Genomic DNA, 24,108 nt, shown 5'->3' with positions numbered 1-24,108 from the left:
TTGCTTGACTTATAGAAAGTGTTAAGTAAATGCTTATAAGGATTGTGAATTACCAAATATTTTCAAGTGAAAATTGGAACTTGTAAAAATAAGTACTTCACTTCATAGAATTCTAAGATGGACCATTATTGGTAGATTTGGTTCATGGGAAACAAGCTTTGTTGTTCAGGCTATAGAAAGTTTTCTTTAATAAATGATCTATTGTAACTAAACACAGTTTGATTCTGTAATACTCCCCGAAGAAGAAAGCATCTGGTTGTCTGATTTAGATGGAAATTCCACCTAAATTAATTCTACCATTCCAAGATGAAATATGAATGGAACTGGACTGCATGTCTTGTGAGAAGATGTACTTCCTATTAGTAAGAGTGTTCATGTGGAGTGTGTTCCGGCAGAGCATGTGGTTACTATGGTTCTCTTTGCTGAAGACCATAAAGTGTTGCTTTGTTGAATTTAAGGTAACAATTCATAACTTCGTGTTAAATTTTATATTTACACACACACACACACATACTCTCATATGCACAAGGTTGGTAGACACTTAAATTGAGGAAATTGGACATTCTATCATACCCAATTTTTTTTTTAAGTAAGGCTCCACACCAGTGTGGAGCCTAATGTGGGGCTTGAACTCACAACACTGAGATCAAGACCTGAGCTGAAATCAAGAGTCAGACACTTAACTGACTGAACCACCCAGGTGCCTTGTATCATATCCAACTTGAGAAGTATAGTACTTGTATTTCTGGCTTTTACTGACCTGCACTGGATCTGAAATGCATAATCATACTTCTAGAGAAAAGGCTTGTTTTTTGCCACAATCTCAATCAGAATTTTATTAGATAAGATGCTCTTTGGGTCAAAATGACCAACCGTGATTTAGCGGCCTACATTGGCCCAGCATTCAATCTGGTATCTCTTAGGTTTGTTAAATTTTAACCAGATGTTCTCTCCCACATTTGGGCCATTTTTTTCTCTGATAAATTATAAATGATTAATGAATTCCAGGAAAGAAGAATATTTGTTAAGTCAGATTTCTTCTGCTTCTAGATCTGTTTTCTGAGAAAATAGCTTATGTAGTGTTTAAGTCAAAATTATCATTTCATTTAGTTCAAAGCTCAATGGGTCCATTTAATGAACCAGTAATCTCCCAAACTGCCTATCAGCCAACTGTTTGTGTTCTGATTTGAAAATACAACATGTACTGTTAAAAGGTCTTCATATATTGATATTTTGCTCCGTGAAACCCTTGTCTGTTTTGTTCATCTCTGCTCCAAAATTGTTTGCTCCATTTTAATTTGATTATTTAGAGTTAATTTAAGACTTTTTTGACCTGGTGACAAATGAAATAGATGTACAGGAATAAAAAAAAAAAGAGCCACAGATTTTGACCGTCTTCTTTATGCTTGATGTCATGCTATGGTTTAGCTGTTGCCATTTTGTATATTCTCTCATTTAATCCTCATAACAAGCCGAGGAGGCAGATAGTATTATGTGTACCTTCTAAATGAGCAAAGAGGGTCTCTGAGAGGTTGTGGCAGCCTATGGAAGGTCACTGTCCCAGAACAGAAATTCAAACCCATGAGCGCAACACCTGAGCTCTTAAGCATGACTCTGAATAGAATCATGAAGCTCTTCTTAACTGAAGGTGATATTCAGGTACAAGATGTTATCATGAGAATCAAAGTTATGCACTGATGGAATGGGTTCCTAGAGAAGTTTATGGATTAAAAAAAGTAATGTGTGTGCACATATATCTAAGTTTGTGCATGTACGGTTGTATGAACATATATTTACTTCTATCTTATCTATCTAATCTGCCTATCTTCTCTGAGTTAGAGACAAAGGTGGCTAGACCACCTTTTATAGTCTTTCCATAAAAAACCTGGATTTTTATTGTCTTATGATGCTTGAATTTTCAGTCCGATTTTAGGTGGAAGCCTTTTTTCAATGCTGATTATGCTGACAATGATTTAAGTTCAATAAAAATTGATCAATTGAATTTTCTCTGTAGATTAAAGGGAGATACATCCATTAGGTGGTCCAAGAAAGCTCAAATCAATGCTAATAGTGATATTTCTATTTTTCTAATTAATAAACTATGTTTAGGTACAAGCTAAATTTATAGCCTCCCTCCTCAGAATTGGATTTCCTTGAAGTAGGCAGAAAGAAAATGACCTGTTGACATGTTGAAAACCAATCCAACTAAATCGTAAAAATATCCCATTAAGGGAAACAACTTTGTCAGTTAGGGTATTTGCTTTGTTCATAAAAATAGCCCAAGGAAAGTGAAAATGAAAATGTTTTCTTGATAGGCTCTGAACAATGTGCTTTTGGTTTCACTATGTAAATCTAAGTCAGAAAAACAACATGGGACATGCAATATGGAGTTCTCACTGGGGGCTGGGCAGCAGCCACAGGTTGGGTTTTGGGCCTCATAACTTCATCAAGCTACATCACAAGTATCTATTGGGACATCTGGCCTAGAGACAGGGGTGTTCAAAAGTGCTATAGATGAGATTTTAGAAAATTAAGCAACTGAGAGAAAGAAGAATTATCCCAAACAGAATTGCATTCAGAGCCAAAGATGGTCAAGAAGTAGCCATTTTTAGTACTGCTGGACTTTAAGAAATGTTCTGAGACTGCCCTGAATTGAGACAAATCAATGTTAGATTTAAGTGCCAAACTGGTCTCTATTACTGAGTTCCTGGTTTGTTCCTTTCTATCTTCACGTCATCTACCATTTGAGATCCCTCACCCTATGAAACAATTCTCCCCACTAAATGTGACCAGCAGAAGATAGCAAAAGCAAGTGAGTATGGTTTAAAAAAAATGACAAAGGGGCCAAGTAACGTTCACAAAATTATGCTCTAGAGGGACAGGACCTTTTAACACTCTGAATAGAGAGGCTAGCCTGTGGGGAAAGGGACAGCACTATGTTTGAGGAGAACTCTGGTCACTTTGTCAAAGAAATTATCTTTGGAGAAAAAAATTATATATTCCTAAAGAAGGAGGGGAGGTAGGGAGACTAGGAAATGCTATCAGAGAAACAAAATGATTCATCTTGTCTTGCTTAGTGCCCGCGTTTGCTCTGACCTTCAATCTTGAATGAAAGTAAAGAAAATACTGATTAGACTTGCGTCTCTGTTTTAAATTCTAACTACTGGGGTTAGTTTACTACCTGAATGGGATTGCACTATAGCCTTTTCAATTCGAAGTTAGGCCCATAAAGAATATGCTGTCTATAAAGGGTTAACTTTGTATTGACACTTTGAAGGACCTGGCTTCATCCATGAAGGGTGACATACATTACCCTTCTTTAAAAGTAGATTGCTGTGTATGCTTTACCTTGAGTGGTAGAACAGTGACCTTCCCTTGATAAACAAAGATACGATTTGCAAAAGCCCAAATATTTACTGAATGTTTTGCAAGGAAGACCAGAGTGTAAACTACATTCTTGGTTGATAATTACTGTGCCAGTAGGTTACTGAAAAATGACCTGCCTTCAGGGCTAACTAGGAAAAGCTCATCCATAAAGAAACAAAATCAGTCAAAATTCAGAACACTGTGTTTCATCTTTTATAAACAACACAGAGGAAATTCCATTTACCGAGATCCCGGAAACCAATTGTTTACTCATGCATCCCTCTCGGTTGGGAAGCTACCTGATAGTCTCATATCAATACTTCCGGATCTCACCCAATATGCTTTTTTAGGTTAATTTTCCCAGTAGCACTTCATCAATATCGAATACTGCATCATCTCCTAATGGGTACGGAAGGCCGTGTCCTCGCACTCCTCATATCTTCCTGATGTGGTAAGCTGCCTCTGGCTCTGACACAGTTATTGTATAGAATTATCCTAGGAAAATTCTCAAAGTAAAGCTTAATCAAATATGCATCCCAAAATTTGGTTAGAGAATTAACGCACACTGTCCCGCGATGTTCCTCTACTGGCCGCTCAGACTAAATGTTCATTGGGCATGGACTATTTGCCAGGCCGTCCTTGTTCAATGCAATGAACAAAGCAGTCTGCTGTCAAGAAGTTTTCACTCTAGTGGAGAGAAAGAGGCAATAAGCAATATATTATATAATATCCAGCGGTGACAAAGTCTGTGAAAAAAAATAAAAAAGGGCAAGGGAACGAGAGAGGCGGAGCCCGGGCCAGTTGGGACAGGGTGGCCTGGGAAGCCGTCCGTGGTAAGGCCCGGTTTGCTGGGTTTGGGGCGGAGCTAGTTGCAAAGCCTGTAGCTGGCTCATCATTGCCCCCTGCAGGCCCCCCAGGTATCTGCAGGGTGTGTAGTTCAAAGCTAACATCCATCATTTTTTGGTTTGGGGTTGTGAGAGATTTGCCCAGCCCAGGGAAATGACAGAGTGAGAATAAAGTAAAGGAACCCTGTGAAACATGATGAAGTCCACCGACATCCTACTGTCATGTCTGGTATACTGTGAGGGAACTCTGATCATGTCATTCTCTTCAACAAAAACCTTCCTATCCAAGAAAATACAAACCTCTCAGCCCTTGTGTTTAAGGTTCTCCAAAACATATGCCCAATGTAGCTTATCAGCCAGATCTTCTAAATTGGATTAAGGTATCGCAATCCCATAAAATTTTAAAAACAATATTAAGTCATGTAATAATAAATTAATGAAAATAAATTTTATGTAAGCCCCAGGAAGGTAAGGATTTTTATCTGCTATAACCTGCAGGACTTCAAACAATGCACTTCCTCAATAAATACAAATAAATACATGTTTAGTGAATAATGTTAAAGTGCAGTTTGAGGGAAAGCATATGAATATCAAGATTAGTCAAGAGAAGGAACGACAAATTACCCCAGGCTTGAAAGCCTCTGTCCCAGAGCAAAATGTGTTCACAGTTGCAGCCACGAAACCAGACACCACAGGCTGGATCAGAAATAGCACTGGTGGACAGTAGCTGTCCCCCAGACAAACCACAGTGGTTCTTCTGTGACCTCATTTGACAGACATCAGGCCAGAAGAGACACATTCTCTGTGACTTTTTGACCAAAGGAGACCTCGCATGTGTTTTATTTTTGGAAAACAAAAGCAAAACTATAAAACACTTGGAAATCAATCCAAGTTGGAATGATGTCCATTAAAACAGGTTGGACAAGTGCCAGTGCCACAGCACTGGAAGAATTTCCACTGGTCACTGCTTCTCCTGACGCAATCTATGAGGTGTAAGGAGAGAAGGCTATGCAAAGGCCTCTGAGCTACTCCCACTGGCCTAGAAGCTGCTCGGGGGGTGCTGAGCAACAGTACGACCTTAACAAAGTTAAATAAAATACTAGGAGGTGGGAAAATAAGGGAATGGACAAAGCATTGTGTTTTGGAGCTCTGTCAGATATTTGCACTAACTTAAGAAAAATGTCTACCACACACAGGTGTAGGGTTCATGTATGTTATAAAGAAAGCCAAATGACCTTTATCTGCCCCTTCCTTTAGACTTGTCTGTCCTGCTCCCACACTTTAGCCCAGCTTACCCAACTATGCCCCAAGCTAGCACCAATAAGAGGGGTCATAGCCAACATTTCAGAAACTCTTGCTGGGTCTTAGGGTCCCCCCCTCCACCCCACGTCTCAACCACAATTTGCGATTGCGCCTCAGAACGCCACATCTCTGTGTGCTCTGAGGAATCATATCGGTGCCTCCCATCCTGGCCCCAGCATCTTGCCCTCCTTGGGTGTGTTGTGGTACCTTCTTTCTCCTTTCAGGAATCCCTACCTGTTTTCTGTTCTCCCCAGAACAGGCTCTGATAAACACATATGTGGTAAGGTGTGAATGACTGATCCAGATGGGAGTGTCACTTCTACCAAGATGGAAATTTAAACCTGAGGTAAAACTAGAAACCAAAGATATGAACTTCTAAAGATAGAATTTTAGCAAACAGTCAGCTATTGAGAGAGAATTACGGGATCAAATGACACAAATTAGGTGACTGATTTAAGAGAAATGGAAAACGCAATTTAATGATGCCAGGACAATATTTTATTTCTGTATTAAGTACTTAGACTTTCTTCTACGTGACGATTTCTTTAAAAAGCTCCTCAGATTTCTGTTGTATTTTATTTAAAAATGCAGATCCCTCAGCCCTTTTCCAGATCTACTGAACAGAGTATCCAGGTGTGGACCCCAGGGAATGTGCATTTTATTAACAAGCTTCCCTAACTGATTGCTCTGCTCAGGAACATAGAACCAGCTTTACACGCTGTGCTGAGGAATAATCACACCTGCTTTACATAAGGCGGTCTGATTTCTGCTCAGCAATTTCAAAGCTCATATAATTCCTCTTTATTATGTTTTCTACCAAAGTCCCACTGGAATCATTTCTTGTTGCAAAAAGAATTTTAAAAAACCCCAAAAGGTATGAGTTTCTTCTATTTAAGTTCAAAATCAGACTTTTGGTAATTCGATTTATGGCTACATATTGCTTTATGAGAATTACCTCAATGCTGCCAGAAGAATGAACAGCAGGCTGTCACCAAGTCCCATGCCTTACATGTTCCAGAAGCCCTTGCACACAGCTGATGTTCAAGAAACAATTTGGAGAGATTCAAACACTACAAAAATACATGAGAAAGGACTCAGGGAAGGGTTGAGTCGGAAGGAAGAGATGGGGAGGAAAGGACCAAAGATAATAACTCCGAGGAATGAGACAGATGGTGTGATCACTAACGTAAATGGAGGAAAATGAGAAGGAGGAACTGGTTTCGCAGGGAGAGATGAGTCCAATCTCCAACATTTTAAGTTTGAGCGGTAGTGAGACCTCTAATTGGTAATGGTGTCGGAATGCTAGAGACAGAGCTTTGGGAATGAGACCTGATGTTGAGCCAATGAGAGACAGTGAAGAGTTTCCAAGAAGAAAATATGGTATGAAAATGAAGGGGCTTGAGGATAGAAGTTGGACCTGAATTTCAGGCTAACAGAACAGAGAATTGAAGAAAGTCTCCATCCCTGTCTCACGCCCCAATCCTACAGACATGCCAGACTTTCAGATCTCTAGAATGAAATCCCGTGCACTTAAGTTCACCTATTTATCTGGGCCTCAGGGTGCTTTCGAGGTAGAGAATAATCAACAATGTAAGAGAGAGAATCTTCGCTGTTGGAGAATATGTCCAATAATACAGAATGAGTAGTGGGGTAGTCATTTTACTTATTTCATGTTCCATGGAGTCAGAAGCAGGTAGCCTGCCTAGTAAATTGCTTTTGTTCATTGGCATATCTTGTGAAATTAGTCTAATTGTGTTGAATTTCCGGAGGGGCTTGGTCAAATACGTTGGATTGAATAGTGAATAGGTTTAATACAGCATATGTCATTATAGATATCCCGGCTTACATAGGGCCTACATAGAGCTAGAGGCCAGAAAACAAGGAACTTGGGAATACGCTGTATTTTAAGGTTCTATGTGGAAAGAGGCAGTCTCTCTGATACATAATGCAACAGAGCCACCTGCTGGTGAACCGGTTTCACCCTTAGGCCGCAATGGGCTCTTGGGTCAGAAAGCTGAACTCAGAATTTGGGTGTGCAACGTGCCTGGGAGCCTCTTTTTTATCAGTCTGGGCCCGGCAGAGCTGTGGATTCTAGATGTGTGTTTGGTTGTACTTCCTAAGATCCTTGTTTTAGCATGTTACATAAAGAAGCCAAAGGTGGCCCCCAATATTGGCCCCTAGGTTGCTGATTTCTTTAGAACAGGCTGGGACCCACTAACTCAAAAGCCTATGGGCACCAAAACCAAATTTTCATATTTAGAACATATTCAGTGGAACGCCTGGGTGGCTCAGTTGGTTAAGCATCTGACTCTTAATTTCGCTCAGGTCATGATCTCAGGGTCCTAAGTGTGAGCCCTGCATTGGACTCTGTGCTGGTGTGGAGCTTGCTTAAGAGTCTCTCTCTTCCTCTCGCTCTGCCCCTCCCCCCACCCCCACCTGTGTGTGTTCTCTTTCTCTCTCAAAACAAAATAAAAAACATATTCAGTTGTTTTAAATACAGTTCAAATAAGCATATTTTAAAACTTATTTAGAACTGGCCTGCTTTGCATATGCCGAGAAACTGCATCCAACATCCTCTAGCCATAGACAAGATACACCTTGTAGCTGTTGAAGACCTCTACTCTGCTGCTGCCCTTCGGAGTTCCCAGGTCAGAAACTCCCAGGGGGCTGCTGAGCAGCCTCACCTAGATCTGTAAGTCCCCTCTCCCATCATCCTCTTCCCCAGGAGTTCCCTTACCCTCCTACTGTTCTGGGAGGAAGCCCTGTGCTGTCATAGCATCCAAATGACCCTATACTGTGTTGGACTCCCTTCCCCACTTCCCGCGTGCAAACCTGTCAACGTGTTGCCCGAATAAAGCTTGCTGTGTGTTACTCCCGCCTCATGGTCTTATCTGCTTCCTCGATCAGCCCCAGATCCCTCCGACTCACTATACTAGGCAAGATAGGCCTTGCCTCCAAAGGGAGAAAGAAATGAATTTCAAAAACTGAAGGAAATCAAGTTGTTTGTACGGTCGTGGCATTATCCTTCCTCTGCGCCTCCTCCACGTAGGGCTTGGACGTACTGAGGCACCTAGTTGTCCCTTCCCAAAGTATCCTGGAGGGCTGGCCACAAAAGGGATGAAAGCTTACAGTGTGTAGGTACTTTAAATATGCTATCCCTCCTTGGGGAAGAGTTGTTCCGGCAATAGGCAAAATGGCTAACAGTCTTCCTCTGAGTCTGGTCAAGGACCCTTATCCTCTTGACCTCGATAACGGAATACAGCAATGGCGGAGCGACTTGGAGAGACATTGCAGCCAAGTTAGTCCTGAAAAAGGACGCAGAGGGACTGAGCCTAAAGCCCAGGGGCTCAGTATTGGAAGGTAATAAAAGTTGCTTGGTAATTCCTTCTCCCTCTGTATGGTTGAGTGTACGAAAATAGCATCTCCCCTCCTGTGGTTTAGTTAAGGATTAGGCTATCACCCTCTCACCTGTGCCACGCACTAGCTCTGGTATCCTGGAAAACTATTTAGCCACTCTGGGCCTAAGTCTCCTTGTCTGTAAGATGGAGAGAGACAATAACAGGACACCCCCCCAACACACGCCGGCCCCCTGTGGGTTTGTTGTGAGGATTAAAGGAATCGTAGTTAATTCTTTTCTAACAGAGACAGTAAAACACAACCCATAACCGCTGAGAGTATGGACACTGGAGCCAGGTGAGCTGGGTTTAAATTCCAGCTTTACAGCTTACTTCTAGCTGTGTGACCTTCTCTATGTCTCAACTGTAAAATGGGGATACTAACATTATCCATCACATAAGGTTGTTTTATTTAATGTGTTAATAAATAGAAAACATTAAAAAGCACCTTATAAGTACCCATTTTTGTTATAAAATAAAGCTCTTAGAACAGCTTCTGGTAAATAGTAAGAACTCAGTAAATGTTAACTATTTTACTGTCAGTCACGTAACTTCTCAGATCCATAAACTTTATATTAATATAATTATTCAGTAACAAAGAAAGGTCTGGTCTCTGTTTTCTTTCTTTTATTATAAAATTTTACTCCTAACTTAAACTCTTGCTTTGTTAAATTCAATCTAGAAGACGAACCAGCACCATGGGACTTGAAGGAATGATAAGGGCATGAATGGAAACAAAATGGCTCAAATATTAAGTATAGAAAGGAGACTAGCTCCTCTTTCTGTCCACCGAAAATTAAATGGTTATAAACATCTTCTGCTACTTCCTTTGCGTCCCTCTCATACTTATTATGTAAGAGCTTGCATGCCGATCTGTGTTCCCAGCAGGCCTTGCTCAGATGGTACTTGTAAATATCGGAAAACCAGGTTCTTCACAGAGTGACTGGAGAGACAAAGCTGCCCTGGATACAGTTCTCCAGCTCCTTGGAAGAGAAGAAAAGCTGGGGGCTGCCATATCTCTGTCTTGTTGGATTTTCCTTCTCAAGCTCAGAATTCGGAAGGGAGTGGGGAGTGCGGGGAAGATCTTAAAATCATTGGCACAAACCCCAAAAGCAGAGGAAAGGAGCCGAGCCAGCAACGCTAAACCGTGTTTTGTTTTGTTTTAAATAATTTTTTATTGTGTTAAACCGTGTTTTGTGGCCAGGCTTGTTGAAATTGCTGGAGCCCTGGTTGGCTGGCAGGGCGGACCTCAGACCCCGGGCTCGGCGCGCAAGTGCGGCCTGGCCAGCAGGGGGCGCGCGCGGCGCCGTCACCCAGCAGAGCCGCCCCGCGAGCGCGCGCGGGTTCTCGGACTCTCCGCTTCCCGGAGCAGCCTGCTGCGGTCCCGGGCGCGGCACCTGCTACGGGCGACTCTCCCGCTGGGAGCAGGACCCCCGCTACGCGGCGCCCCGGCGGAAGCCCGCGCGGGTGACGGGCTGGATTGGAGGGCTGCGCCTCCGCCTTTTGGGGGAGACTCCTCGGCATCAGGTAACCGAGCGGCAGCTTGTGCCCAGCGCTCACTCCTACTGATCCCGGGCACCCGCTCTCCTTTCTGCCCGGCGTTCTTGGGAAAAAAGGCGGGAAGGGAGGCGCGAGGCGTTGACCGCAACCCTGGAGGGAGACCACAGGTGTAGGGGCCACAATCTGAGCGATGACACTTGGACTCCGCAAAGTTTAGAGCCGCTTAACTGTGCTTTTCTCCACCACGCCTCCTAGCTTGGCACCGACCTTTCGCCTCTCCGGAGAGCGGGCAGGGCGCTGGCCTTTGCGCAACCCCTCCCTCGAAAAGTGCCTGCCTGCCTCCCTTTCCCTGCCTACCCTGTTCTAGTCGTTCCCTCCCTCAGGGCCCGGCGCGGCCCGAGCCTTCTGTCGCCTCTTCGTCCCTCCCCTGCTTTCTTTTCCGGTTGAAAATCTACAAAGTCTTTCCGCAGTTGTTGGCAACACAGTAGACTCGGTTGTTGGCGGCTATGGATTTGAGGTTAGGAGTGGGACTTAGTTAAAACTGTGGCTTTTGTACCTCAATGGTTTAGGGCTTTCTTGTGCCTTTGTCCCCACTCCCGATGATTTGTTTCAATTATTAAAAGTAAAAATATGTTCTCCCTCTCCCCCTTTTTGGACCCCTTTATAAGGTGGAAATCAAGTGAAGAAAAGGGTGGGGAATCAGATCCCCATTATTCAAACCCTGACTATTCATACACTTTAACATAGGGTAATCAGGCCTGGGGTTATTTTTCTATTTATTTACATGGAAATGATCTAGTGAAATACAATGAACAGAGAATTCATTTGGGGGAGATATAAACGTTGTTTGCATCAAAATGTGTTTTGACATTTTGGGCGTGCCCTGGTTTCAGAGTCTGTATCATTTGATTTGAGGGCCATTGTCTCTGGCATGAAATACCAAACCATTGTCTGTCCTTATGCCCCCACATTCTACCACTGATGTCTATTTCTTTTTGTTTACAGTCTTAATGTTGTTTAAGAGCCCCCCCTCCTGAATCGCAGTTACCGAGGGAAGGATGAGATCGTGCTATGTTAGTGAACAAGAACCTGCTCTGGGATTCCAGAAACATGGCTAACTTCTGACGGCCTATGTTCAGTATTTGGTTCTGGGCCTAGTTCTGCTGCTAATTGGCTATGTGACCTTGATTGTTCAATTTATTTAATCTCTTGAAACCTTGTTTATCTCACTTCAGGAAAGCTGGACTTAATAACCTCCATCCACTGGCCAGTGAGTGCTAAAATCAGTGGTCAGTCTAGGCCCTCATCCTCCTGGACCTGTCAGCGGTATCCGACCAAACGGATCACTCTCTCCTTAAAATACTTTTTTCTTGAAGTTTTCCTCCTTCCTCCCTGCCCACTCCTTCTCAGTCTCCTTGATTGTCCCTCTTTATTTCTAAAAGCTAAGGTTTGCAATGCCTCAGGCCTGCTCTTGGACTCACTCTTTAGATACTCTCAGCTATAATATTTAACATCAATACCTTGATACAGACTCCACACTTAAGCCTCCAACATGGACTTGTCCTCCTCTGAAATCCATATTCCCATATCCAGTTGCCTTGACATCTTCTGTAAAAGGCATCTCAGAGATAGCATGTTAATAGCTGAGCTCTTGATCTTCACCCCCAAACCTGTTGCTCCCCCAGTCTTGTCCATCTCAGCCAATGACAACCCCGTCTTTCTACACTCAGGCCCAAACCCTTGCAGTCAAACCTGTCTTCCACTTGCACTCTTGTCTAAACTACCGTCCCTCTAATTGGACTATAGTAATAGCCTCCTACCTCATCTGCCTGGTTTTTCCCTTGCCCTTCTGCGGTGTATTCTCCTCACAGCTGCCAGAGTAATCCTGCAAGTCGGTTATGTCCTGTTGGAACTAAACTGTCCAATGGCTTATTGCATTCGGAGTAAAATCCGAAGTCCTTACAGTGACCTAAAAGTGTGACTTAGTCTCAGATTCTTTTCTGGCTTCATCTCTTCCTTGCCCCCCACCGGCTGCCCACGGGCACTGCTGGCACACTGATCTTCCAGCTGTTACTCCAATATGCCAAGCACATCCCTGTCTTGGGGACTTTGCACTTACTAGTCTCTCCATCAGAAACGTTCCTTCCCCAGACAACCCATGGGCTGGCTCCTTCACTTCCTTCAGGCCTCTGTTCACTCAAATATCATCATATCAAAGACACCTACCCTTGACCACTCCACAGTCAATAGCCACGTTCGACCCTATCCTTTCTGGTACTTCCTAACCCCTTACCTTGCTTCATCTTTCTCCATAGCTCTTGCCAGCTGACAGATATTTGTGGGGCTTTTTTTCCCCCTCTTCCCATCCTGTCTCCAGAATGGAAACTCCAAAGAGGGCAGAGATTTTGGTTCTTTTGATTGCTGCTGTGTCTCCTGTGCCTAGAACAGTGCTTGACATGTGTCTTAGCCCCTTTGGGCTGCTATAATAAAACACCACAGACTGGGTGGCTTATAAACACAGAGATTTATTTCTCACAGTTCTGGAGGCTGGAAGTCTGAGACCAGGGCGCCATTAGAATTGAGTGAAGGCTATCTTCCAGGTCATAGACCTCTTATTGTGTCCTCACCTTTTGGAGGGGACTAGGGAACTCTGTGGGGTCTCTTTTAGAAGGGTACTAATCCCATTCATGACCTAAACACCTCGCAGGGACCCCACCTAATACCACCACATTGAACAGTAAGAGTCAACATATGAATTTCGTTGGAGGTACAAACATCACATGGAAGGTCATTAACACATGTTTATTGAATGAATGAGTCTGAAGGGTGATATTTATAATATTTGGATCACAGGGTTAAAGTGAAGATCATTTCATGAGGCCATTTTGTATGCTGGAAAGAACTTTGGTTTTATAGTTAGAGAAACTTGGTTGCAAATCCTAGTTATATACTCACGAGTAGTATGACCTTCTCAGAAGGTCCATTTTCCACATTTGTGGGACGGACAAAATATAATAAATACCTCAAAGGTTTATTGTGAGTATAAGGCAAAATATAAATGTACATAAAGTATTTGGCCATGAGGAAGCTAAAAACAAGCAGTTTTGATAACTTGTGTCTGAATGTGTTTTGTAAGCTCTAAAGCCACATATGGCACTAATATCACTGAAGATATTGTATACAGTGTGTGGCCATAAACTTTTCAGAGTCCATGATTTCAGTGTTCGTAACATAATGCACTCAGAAAATGGGTAATTAGTGGCATTGATACCTCAGATCTATAGATTCTAATGGAAGTGATCGTCTGGCATCCTGCATAATTTTCCCATGTCCTTTGGCCCTGCTAGGCCTAAGAAGGCAACGTATATTCTTATTACCTCAGTCTCTCGCAAAACCCTGTGCATAAATTCAACCGCTTAACTCACTCGCTCTTAATCCAAGTAATTATCTGGTGAGAAGCTATCATGCTGTCATTTCTTCAGCGTGGCCCTGCCTTATGAGTACCATTTATTTTAGTTGAGCGCACAGGGACAGAGCGTAAGATTCAAAGAGGAATATGACATGCCCTTATCCTCAGGAAACTCAGTCTCCTGCGATTCAGTGTAGGCCAGCTTTAGGAGGTGTGTACAATGCAAACTGTTTGAGGACAAGAAGTCAGCTCCTACCACAGTTAGAAGAGACTAGGAAGTCAGACAATAGCATACTGATTATTTTTTTCATCTTCAGTTAATTTTTCCTTGACACTCCAAAGGTGTAGGCCATATTCTTGAGACTGAGTTAGCTTTGAGGCTTCTAGGGCACAGAAGGTTGTGAGGTGAGGGGACCCTGAGTCCCAGGCCCAGTTCTGTATTCTTTTTCAGATTTAAAAGTTATAGACTACGGCACTGCTAGACAAATGGAGGCAGCTTCAAAACCTCCCTGGGAATTCCTAAGCAGTCTTGCTTTGGTTGTGATGTACCCTTTCCCTGGTTTGCTACCCCTTCCTCAGTAATCATGCAGGCTCAGAACGACTTCAAGGGCCCAGAAAGTCTTTTGAGCTTTTCCTTAGTCCACACCCCCACTAACATGGCAGCCCCGCCTCCCCGGGATCCCCACCCCTCCACAGTTGGGTTCCTGAGTGGATGAGCTCAGCGCACCATGTGGGGTAAGAAGATGATCCCAGTGTGTGAGTTCTCAACAAGGTTAGAGTTTTCCTAAACCTGGAGAAGAGAACAATGTGCTTGACCATGGAACATGACATTTGAAGAAAGGGCTTCTTCACTGAAGTTGGCCATGGCCAGTAAATGTCTTTATTTTCCAGGGAAGTATAACGGCCTTGTAAGCACCCACAGGACCAGGTTTTATTCATCTTTGCTTCGGCACAGTGCCTCTCACACACAATATATCAGCTGTTTATCAGTTGCATATAGGTTTACTCTTGGGGAATATCTATTAGTCTCACATGTGTTCAGCAGGAATTCTGTAATATCAACAGAATTTGCACTATTTTATTTTATTTTATTTTATTTTATTTTATTTTATTTTATTTTATTTATTTTTTGAAGATTTTATTTATTTATTTGACAGACAACCAGTGAGAGAGGGAACACAAGCAGGGGGAGTGGAGGACGAAGAAGCAGGCTCCCAGCGGAGGAGCCTGATGTGGGGCTCGATTCCAGAATGCCGGGATCACGCCCTCAGCCGAAGGCAGACGCTTAACGCCTGTGCTACCCAGGCGCCCCTGCACTATTTTAGTTAAACATTTACTCATCAATAAATATTTATTGAGCACAGTCCTGGGCCTTGAGAATACGAAACAGAATGCTATCTATTTCCTGAACCCAGAATAAATTCTACTGATCTTTATTTATCTCCAGACTTACACAAAGTTCAACCTGTTGTTTATCTTTGTTTAAACCCAAGACTCTCAACAAGGAATGAGAACTTTTTTTTGTAAATATAAACTATAGAGAAATAATTTAAGATGATTATTTCTATCTTCTCATCTCTGTTTACTTTTTTTTAAAAAAAGTTCTGATTAACACAGTGTACAATTAAGTTCATTCATTTAATTCTTCAATAGCCCTCAGGCTCACAGTTTGTGGGGGCAAAGTTGGTTCAAACTCTGATCCCACAGAGGGTGACTTGAGCGAGGACACCTTGCAGCCTTTGGGAGAGGGTCATCCTTGCACCTTCTCTTTGGGCTTTGGGCTCCTTGCAGTTCCGTCACTTAAGGGAAGACATGCTGACAGCCAGTTCTGCTCCTTCTGGAAATTTTCTACAGTGTCTAACACTTGTTCAGATGACTTCTCAGGAAAGCAGATTTCATGAGCCTCTCCATTTGCTCTTGGCCTATTGAAACACTGGCAGGTATGATTTAAGAATCCAAACAAGGAAACATTTAAAAGTACATGACACTAATTTGCAATGCAGTTTCCATCTCTGTCTTGGATTTTACATTGTCCCTGAAGCCTAAGGTGGTCATTTGAATGATACATCAGCCACAAAGCAGGCTTTGTCTGATTTTTGTGGCATCCATTTGTTCTTGTCTTCCTTTTCTCCCTTACCCCAATATTCCCACGATCTCAAATACAACTGCTTGTGCCCTGTTTGAATTTCACACTTCTACTAAAAGTCTTGACATGAGATCACAAAGTAAGATTTGTCTTCTATCTCTGAAATCACTGATGAAAAGATTCTGTCCTGTGTGTGGTCTATAGAATGGCTCAATTGGAGACTAAGGCCCAACGTTTCAACAGATAGTACTGCTCCTTATCTCAAAGCAGTTGCTGGTGACTTTTCTGAGCTCAAGTGTCCTGGAGAAATCACACAGAATTAATTACAGGACTCCTTATATTTCATCAGTTTCTTCATTTATTTTAATGGGTTTTCCGTACATATATTACATCATGTCTGAGTTTACTCTTTTATGGTTATAAAATCCAACCATCTCTTTTGCATTATAGGGGGGGAAAGTGTAAATGAGTATCTCAGTAATTAAGAAATAATTCTTAATTAACTCTATTTATTTGACATCTTGACATAAGGCTTTGCTGTGCCAAGGTCCCTGACCTAGTGGAAAAAGTTTCCACCTGTGAAAAGCCTTTACATAAAATCTTTACAGTAGGTTGTAGAAATTTCAACATGACAGAATAAAGGATTCTATGGCAGTTAATAAGAAATTAGAGGCTTACATAATCCATGGGTATGATAAATGAGGGATGTGATGGGAAGAAACTTTTAGAAGAAGAATTGTTTTGAAATGTGTTTCTTGTTCATTCAAACATTAATTCAACCAACTTTTGCTAAGTGCCCTTTTAGGGTACAGTGCTGGAGACTAGGGACACCACATTAAGACAAAGCCCACACCTTTAAACATACCACTGCTTAGGAAGACAAAGTATTTTATGGTAGTGTTTTTCTTTAGACTTTTATGTCTCTTGTTTTGTACTTGGGGCGTTGCTTTTGAATGAGATTTTTAACAAGGGGGTAACTTGAAGACAGTAAATTATGTTAGAATGAAGGAAGGAAGAAACCTAGAGTCTTGGTAAGAGCACACTTTGCCTTCCGCTTCTCATATATACATCATACCAAAAGCTGTGAGGGGCAGAGGTGGTTTTCGCCTAAACTGATTATGAATTTAGAATAGCAAAGAGGATTTTACACCTAATGAGTTGCCAATATATAACTTCTTTTACAAAGAATCCTTTCCATTTGAAGGAAATAATGTCTGGAGAGCACTGGGGAATGGGAAAATCTCTCACCACTTCTATAGATATTTTTCGATTTTCTTGTTTTTTCTCTTACCCTTTAATAATTTACTTTTCCTCCAGTTAGCAAGACTAGATACATGGATTACCACCCCAATATGGCAATGCTTGGATGTAAAGTACAATGGCAAAAAAAGCTTAGTAAGGCATAAAGGGTTTCCCGGGGCATATCCCCAAAATGCATAAGCATGTATCTAGATTCGCTATTTGGGTAATGTAAAGGAAATAAGATGTTACTCATGCATTTTTCAATTTTGATTAAATTATATTAAATTTTTGAAAAAGTAAATTATACCTTGGGCTTTACTTCTAGTTGCTCAGCTACTGTATGGCGAGAAGCTGGATTGTTTGGTTTTTGCTCTATGTGCCTGCGAACTGCGGCCAAAGTAAAACTGTCTGTAGTCATTTTAATAACCATGTAGCCGTACTTGAAAGGATAATTACACAAGACCATGTTTATGTAAGTGACTTAGTATAAAACTTTACAGTGTTCGGTCTTCTCATTAGAAAAAGATGTAAGTCACTTGGCTAGTTACTATCACTTAAGGCAGAAATATCTTAAGGACATGCCGCTAGTTCTGCAAGCTTTGATCACATAGATGAATAAAGTAGCCTCGTTTACAATATACACAAAAATCTAAAGGCCTGAATGCCCAACGCTAATGAAATGGTTACATAAGTGCTGAGCGATCCAACCAACAGAATCTTATGTAGCACTACAATTATACTTATGAAAACCTTTGTTAACATTATTACGTGGTCATAGATAGTACACGAAAAATATCTTAGTCCTAACTTTGAAACATTTGTTAGTTCCAGTGGGTTAGATTTTTTTTTTTATCTTAATATTTAAGGCCTAGAAATTGGCCTGAAACCTGGAATATATCCCAACAGAAATTCCACTTAGGGGCCGCCTGGGTGGCACAGCGGTTAAGCGTCTGCCTTCGGCTCAGGGCGTGATCCCGGTGTTATGGGATCGAGCCCCACAAGGCTCCTCCGCTATGAGCCTGCTTCTTCCTCTCCCACTCCCCCTGCTTGTGTTCCCTCTTTCGCTGGCTGTCTCTATCTCTGTGAGATAAATAAATAAAATCTTTAAAAAAAAAAAAGAAATTCCATTTAGACAAAACCATTCAAATTATTTAGCTTGTTGGAGAATATGTAAAAGTCTTAATAGAGCTATGTCATCAACTTTATGGTATTTAGTTTATGTAAATAGCTGCTTTTACTTGGCAGAATTAATTTAAAATATAAGCCCGTAGGAGCACAACTTATTATGTAATTTGTGCTTTAACCTATAGTTTGACTGCAAATGAGGTACTTTGGAATAACTTCATCACCTATGATAACTCATACTCCAATCTACCCTTTTGGTTTCCTGCATCTGTTTGTGTAATCTCCTCAAGCAAAGGAGACACCATTTGCTTCCCTGAGGATTAGTGTAGGATTTTAGTGATGAATGCCCAGGGCATTGATAGTGTTGAGAATTTTAGGTTTTAATAAAGCTTTGGATTTACAACTGCTAAGAGATCACAAAGAGAAGTGATTAGCTTTGTTTAATCCTTTTTTTATTACATTGGGGATAATGAAAGTTCAGTTTGTATGGAACATAATGTTAGACTTTTCCATTGATGGATTATATTTTCAAAATCACATGGGATTAATTCTTTCCAGACAACATAAATATTGCTTTTAATATTCAATGTGACCTTGCAAATAATTAAAAGATTGATTAGTCTGCACTGTTACCTTTGAGTTAACTAAATACATCTTAGAGTGGATAGCGTATTCGTTGTTACATTTTTAGGACCTGGGCTATGTTTCTGATTTTATGCAGATGCCATGGCTCCATATATAAAGGACATTCACTAAAAAGATAATTTGAAAAGTATCATTAAATCATTTTAATTTCCTATATTCAGCGGCATGTGAAATTTTAAGAATGAGAGGATATATAGACCCACATGTATGTTTCTATATCTACAGCTATAACTACATAAAACTATTTGCTTGATATAGTCACTAAAAATAAATAAATAACATTTGAGAGGGCTTTATTAGTCACTTTGATGTGGTTCTAAGGAGAGAAGGCAGTTGTCATTAGATGAAAGAATATTTTAAAACATAGCCACTGTTAACCCACTGGTATTTGGGTTGATTTCCAGTCAGAGAGTTAAGATTGTTCCGGTTGTTGGCTCTCCTCACCCTGGGTGTTCTGTGGCACAGGACACATCCTATTAGAAGATCTTCCTCGAGTCAGGATGAGATCTGTAGCTGTGGACCATATAAGCTGCTGACCATACTTGAACCAAACCCAGGAGACTGGCCTCGTTTTCATAGTGCTGTGATTTATTGGGCTAACCAAGAAAGCCTTTGCAGTTGGATACTGAGGTAACTTGAAGTGACATCACTGACTATCTCTCTTTTAATTATTAAAAATGTATCTCCGATTAAAAAGGCTAAGACCCTTAGAAGTGTTGTTGTTTAAGATCTTTAAGCTGAAGAAGAGCTTTGATTAATAGCCTGCATGTAGTTATTATGCACACTTAGTTTTATTGTTGATGCATTTCAGAATACATTAAGAGGAGGTCTGTATTTTTTTTTTTAAGTAGGCTCCACGCCCAGTGTGGAGCCCAACGCCGGCTTGAACTCATGACCCTGAGATCAAGACCTGAGCTGAGATCAAGAGTCCATGCTTAACCCAGTGAGCCACCCACGCGTCCCAGATCTGTACTTTAGATATGATTATTATCCACTAGGAGGAGCTGTATCCCCTTTTAAAAAATTAGTTACCCAGCGAATGTAAAACAAAAAGAAAGCAAGGTGTCAGACTTACCAAAACTTATGAACCCCAGGTATTGGTAGTAAATGTTATTTGTACATTATCTTTCACTTTGGATCATGAAACGTCAGTTACTCCACAAAAGTTTGTACTGCTCTTGCTGTGTGGCAGACATAGAGTCAGATATCACAGGACAAACAAGGTCCCTGACGCTAATGCTTCTTAGATGAGAGGGTGGAAAGAGAAAGATTTGGGGGAGGGAGTTTCCTTCAATAGAAGTAACAGTTGGGGGTCACCTGGGCGGCTCAGCCAGTTAAGCGTCTGCCTTTGGCTCAGGTCTTGATCTCAGAGTCTTGGGATCCAGCCCAGCCTGGCATCTGTCTCCCTGCTCAACAGGGAGTCTGCTTCTCCCTCTCCCTCTGCCCCTCCCTCTAGGTCCTGCTCTCTCTCTTACTTTCTCTCAAATAAATAAATAAAATCTTCAAAAACATTTTTAAAAAGAAGTAATAGTTTAAGCTATGACTGGGAAGGATTTCCGTCCATACAAGGGATGGGAATGGATATGAGGGACAATCGGGTTAAGTTAGGGAAAAGGAAAGAGGAGAGGTAGTGGAGGCAAAGGAGGAGGGGTGAGGGGAAGGGAAGGGCAGAACCTGGATAGTGCAGTGTCACCAGAGCCCAGGGAGGGAGGACTTTAAGAAAGTGTTGTGGAGTCGGGGAGGAGTGTGGGGCCACGGTCAGATGTCCCTGAATAGGTAGAGGAGAGTGAAAACAGAAAACAAGTGTTGTCCTTGGTTAGAAAGAGGACTAGTGGGTATACAGTCTAATTGTGTACACTCAATAATCATTCTTTGGCCAGTTAATAGGAGTGGTTTAGCAGAGCATTCAAAGCTTTGCAGGTACTGTCTGATGACCCATGTCATGAACCACACACACAAATCCACGAATAGTGTGACACCACCGATGACGGCAGGCAAGGAGTGGGAAGAGCAGGTCTTCATCCTGCCTCTGTCATTAATAAGCTGCAGGACCCTGGACAAGTCATTGAGCCTCTTTCTACCCTAATTTCTTCTTCAGTAAATGAGGTGGTTGGATTAGGTCAAGATGTTCTAATTTGGTGACCAAAGATGGGTTTTAGGGAATCTGAGATGCCCCTAAAATTATAAGCAAAAACTTTCTCCCCCTAAAGAGAGGATCCATAGTTTTCTCAGATTCCCCAAAGAATATCTTAAAAAGGTAAACTCACTGGATTAGGTGATCACTAGAGTCCTGTCTACTCTAGAATTCTAGAATCTGGAATCTCTAGCTTTCACCACTATGTAGTATTCTGCATGGAGTATCTCAATAAGACACCATGGAATTAATTAGAGCTACTGAAAGTTCATTGATTAGATCAGTCCTCTCTAGAGGATTATTTAGAAAATCCAGAGAATTTTGAAGATTAAAACATCTTTTCTTGAATGGCCCTCATATATTTTTATTAGGACCCAACTGTTAAGTCTCTGTTGACGTCAGTTATTAGCTGTGTCTCTGATGGGCGTAAACACCGGTAGTGGCTGCAGCCACTTAACTGTTGTCCGGGGATGCCATCACCTTTCGTGTACTTGCCTCTAACAGGAAAAAAAAAAATGGGGTCATTGGATGTAAACGTGATCAGAGAGATGGCGGCGGGTCGTGTCTTCTGGCAGGTGCGTGCGCACCGTCAGCCCTGCTGGGGGCGCCATCCTCCGGAGTGCGCTGCTGCCCTTGACAAGATAGCCAGGGGGACTGGCGTCCATGTGAAAATAGCCGTTGTCACTGGAGATGATGTAATGGGACATTATTGACGTTTACAGGATATGTTCCGAAGCAAGAAGCCCTCGTATCATGTGATAAACTGTTATGATGGTTTAATTTGGTCTAATTCAATTTTGGTATAACTGTTAGGACTGAGCACAAGAAATCCCTTTCTGATCCGTGTTATGGTATAGATCTGCTCTGTCAGCTGCCTCGATTGGTTATCTGTTTATGTATTTATTTTTTTGGTTATCTATTTATGTCTATAAACTACCTTGTGCGTGTGGTATTAAAGATCTGTTGAGTAACGAATCAGGGCGACGTTTAAAATGACTTTGGACCCTGCTTTGGACATGGAGGTTTACACCGAGACTGTGCTGCTTACAAACATGAAGTTCTTTAGTACAAGTCATTACCTACCTTTCTACTCTTAACCTCATTTTGTTGGTTACAGCTGGTGGATTTTGCTGCACGTGATACATTCTGGGTCACAACAGGAAGGGAAGTGAAATCAGTAAATTCTTCTATGAGCCTTTGGGTTTGAAAAGCTCCATGTTTCAGGCAAACATTGTGCTTTTTATTGGCGCTGTTTCCTTGATACTGAGTTTAGCTCCCTGTGAAATGTCAAAGACGTAGGATCCTACTTTTGAAATACGAACACTTTTGCAGGTCCCTGGTTATTTGTAATATCGATACTGGCTGTCAGGAATACACAAAAAATCAATTGACTGTTTAAGTGTAAACAGAACAGATCTGCCAATTAGCTTTACCTTCCTGGAGCCCTTGCCATCCCTCGCGTGGGCCTCCTAAAGGTACTGTCGGCAGGGCTCAGAGTTATGACTGGGGACAGCTAGGTGGAGGTGACCTTTCAGGGCTGTCTTATTTCCATGTAGACAGTGTATTTTTATTCGTCTGTTTCCTTCTTCTAAAGAAGAGGTTCTTATTTTTATACTAACAAGAAAGTAACTGCTCTGAGTGAATTTGCCACCATAACTCTCTGTTGATATATTTTATTTTATTTTTTTGTTTTTTTAATATTTTATTTATTTGTTTGATGGAGAGAGAGACAGCCAGTGAGAGAGGGAACACAAGCAGGGGGAGTGGGAGAGGAAGAGGCAGACTCCCAGTGGAGGAGCCTGATGTGGGGCTCGATCCCAAAACGCCGGGATCATGCCCTGAGCCAAAGGCAGATGCTTAACGACTGAGCCACCCAGGCGCCCCATGTTGATATATTTTAAATATGATGTAACATTAGCACAGGGCAGACTTCAGCCTTAACAGTCCCCATGTGGTGACAAACATGCTAACTCTTTTATTTTATTTTTTTTAAAGATTTTACGTATTTATTTGAGAGAGAGAGAGAGAGAGAAAGCGAGCACAAGGAGGTGGAGAGGCAGGGGGAGAGGGAGAAGCAGACTCCCCACTGAGCAGGGAGCCTGATGCGGGGCTCAATTCCAGGACCCTGGGATCATGACCTGAGCCAAAGGCAGACGCTTCACCAACTGAGCCACCCAGGTGCCCCCAAACATGCTAACTCTTATCCAAGAGAATTCCACTGTAGACCTGTTTTTCTCTTATGGAAAGGAAGATAACTTTAATTAAATAAAATTAAATTTTATTAAAAAAATTAAAGCTATAAAATAGCTTTTATTATTTATTAAAATAGATTTTAATTTGTTTAATTTGTTTATAGAAAACAAGTATGGAGACCGTAATATCTTGAGGAGCACGTCGCAGCCTGGGAATATCAAAGTTGGACCTTTAGAGCCTTAATCCTGCCTGCTCCCTGTTGGAATAATAAATGAACACAGTGTAAAACATACTCGTCATAATATATAACCTGTTCTTATGTGTTATATATTACATATATGTTTTACATTACATATACCATAGTGTAACACCAAACTGCATATTGGCGAAGTTGCTTTTTGGCTTTGGCGCCGCTGTGTGCCATGGTCAGGCTTCAGAGTAATGGAAAGTGTCCAAGGCAGCTTTAGAGCCTCTGCAATTCGATTACATGCTCTTTTTATGAGAAACCATATCTAAGCAGCTTCAGCTGATGCTATGGGAGTTCACAAAATTTCAGGTGCTTTGTCCTATTTTCCACAACTCTAACCTGACCTCCTTTTTTGGGAGGGCAGAGAGATCACCTTGTCACTGTGTTCTCTCCTGCTTTGGTGCTTAGCTGGGGAAAACATGCTTGCATCAGGAGTTCCTGAGCACAAAACTTCATGATCATGCAGGGAGAAAAAACAAAACAAAAAACAAAACAAAACTCATGTCTTTCAGGGAAATGTATTGGTAACTTTTATTTATTTTTTTAAAAGATTTTTATTTATTTATTTGAGAGAGTGAGCGAGGAGAGAGAACACAAGTGGTGGGGAGGGAGGCAGGAG

This window comes from Ailuropoda melanoleuca, chromosome 5, assembly GCF_002007445.2.
Source record: "Ailuropoda melanoleuca isolate Jingjing chromosome 5, ASM200744v2, whole genome shotgun sequence".
NCBI classification, from domain to species: Eukaryota; Metazoa; Chordata; class Mammalia; order Carnivora; family Ursidae; genus Ailuropoda; species Ailuropoda melanoleuca.
This window is presented reverse-complemented; position numbering follows the sequence as displayed.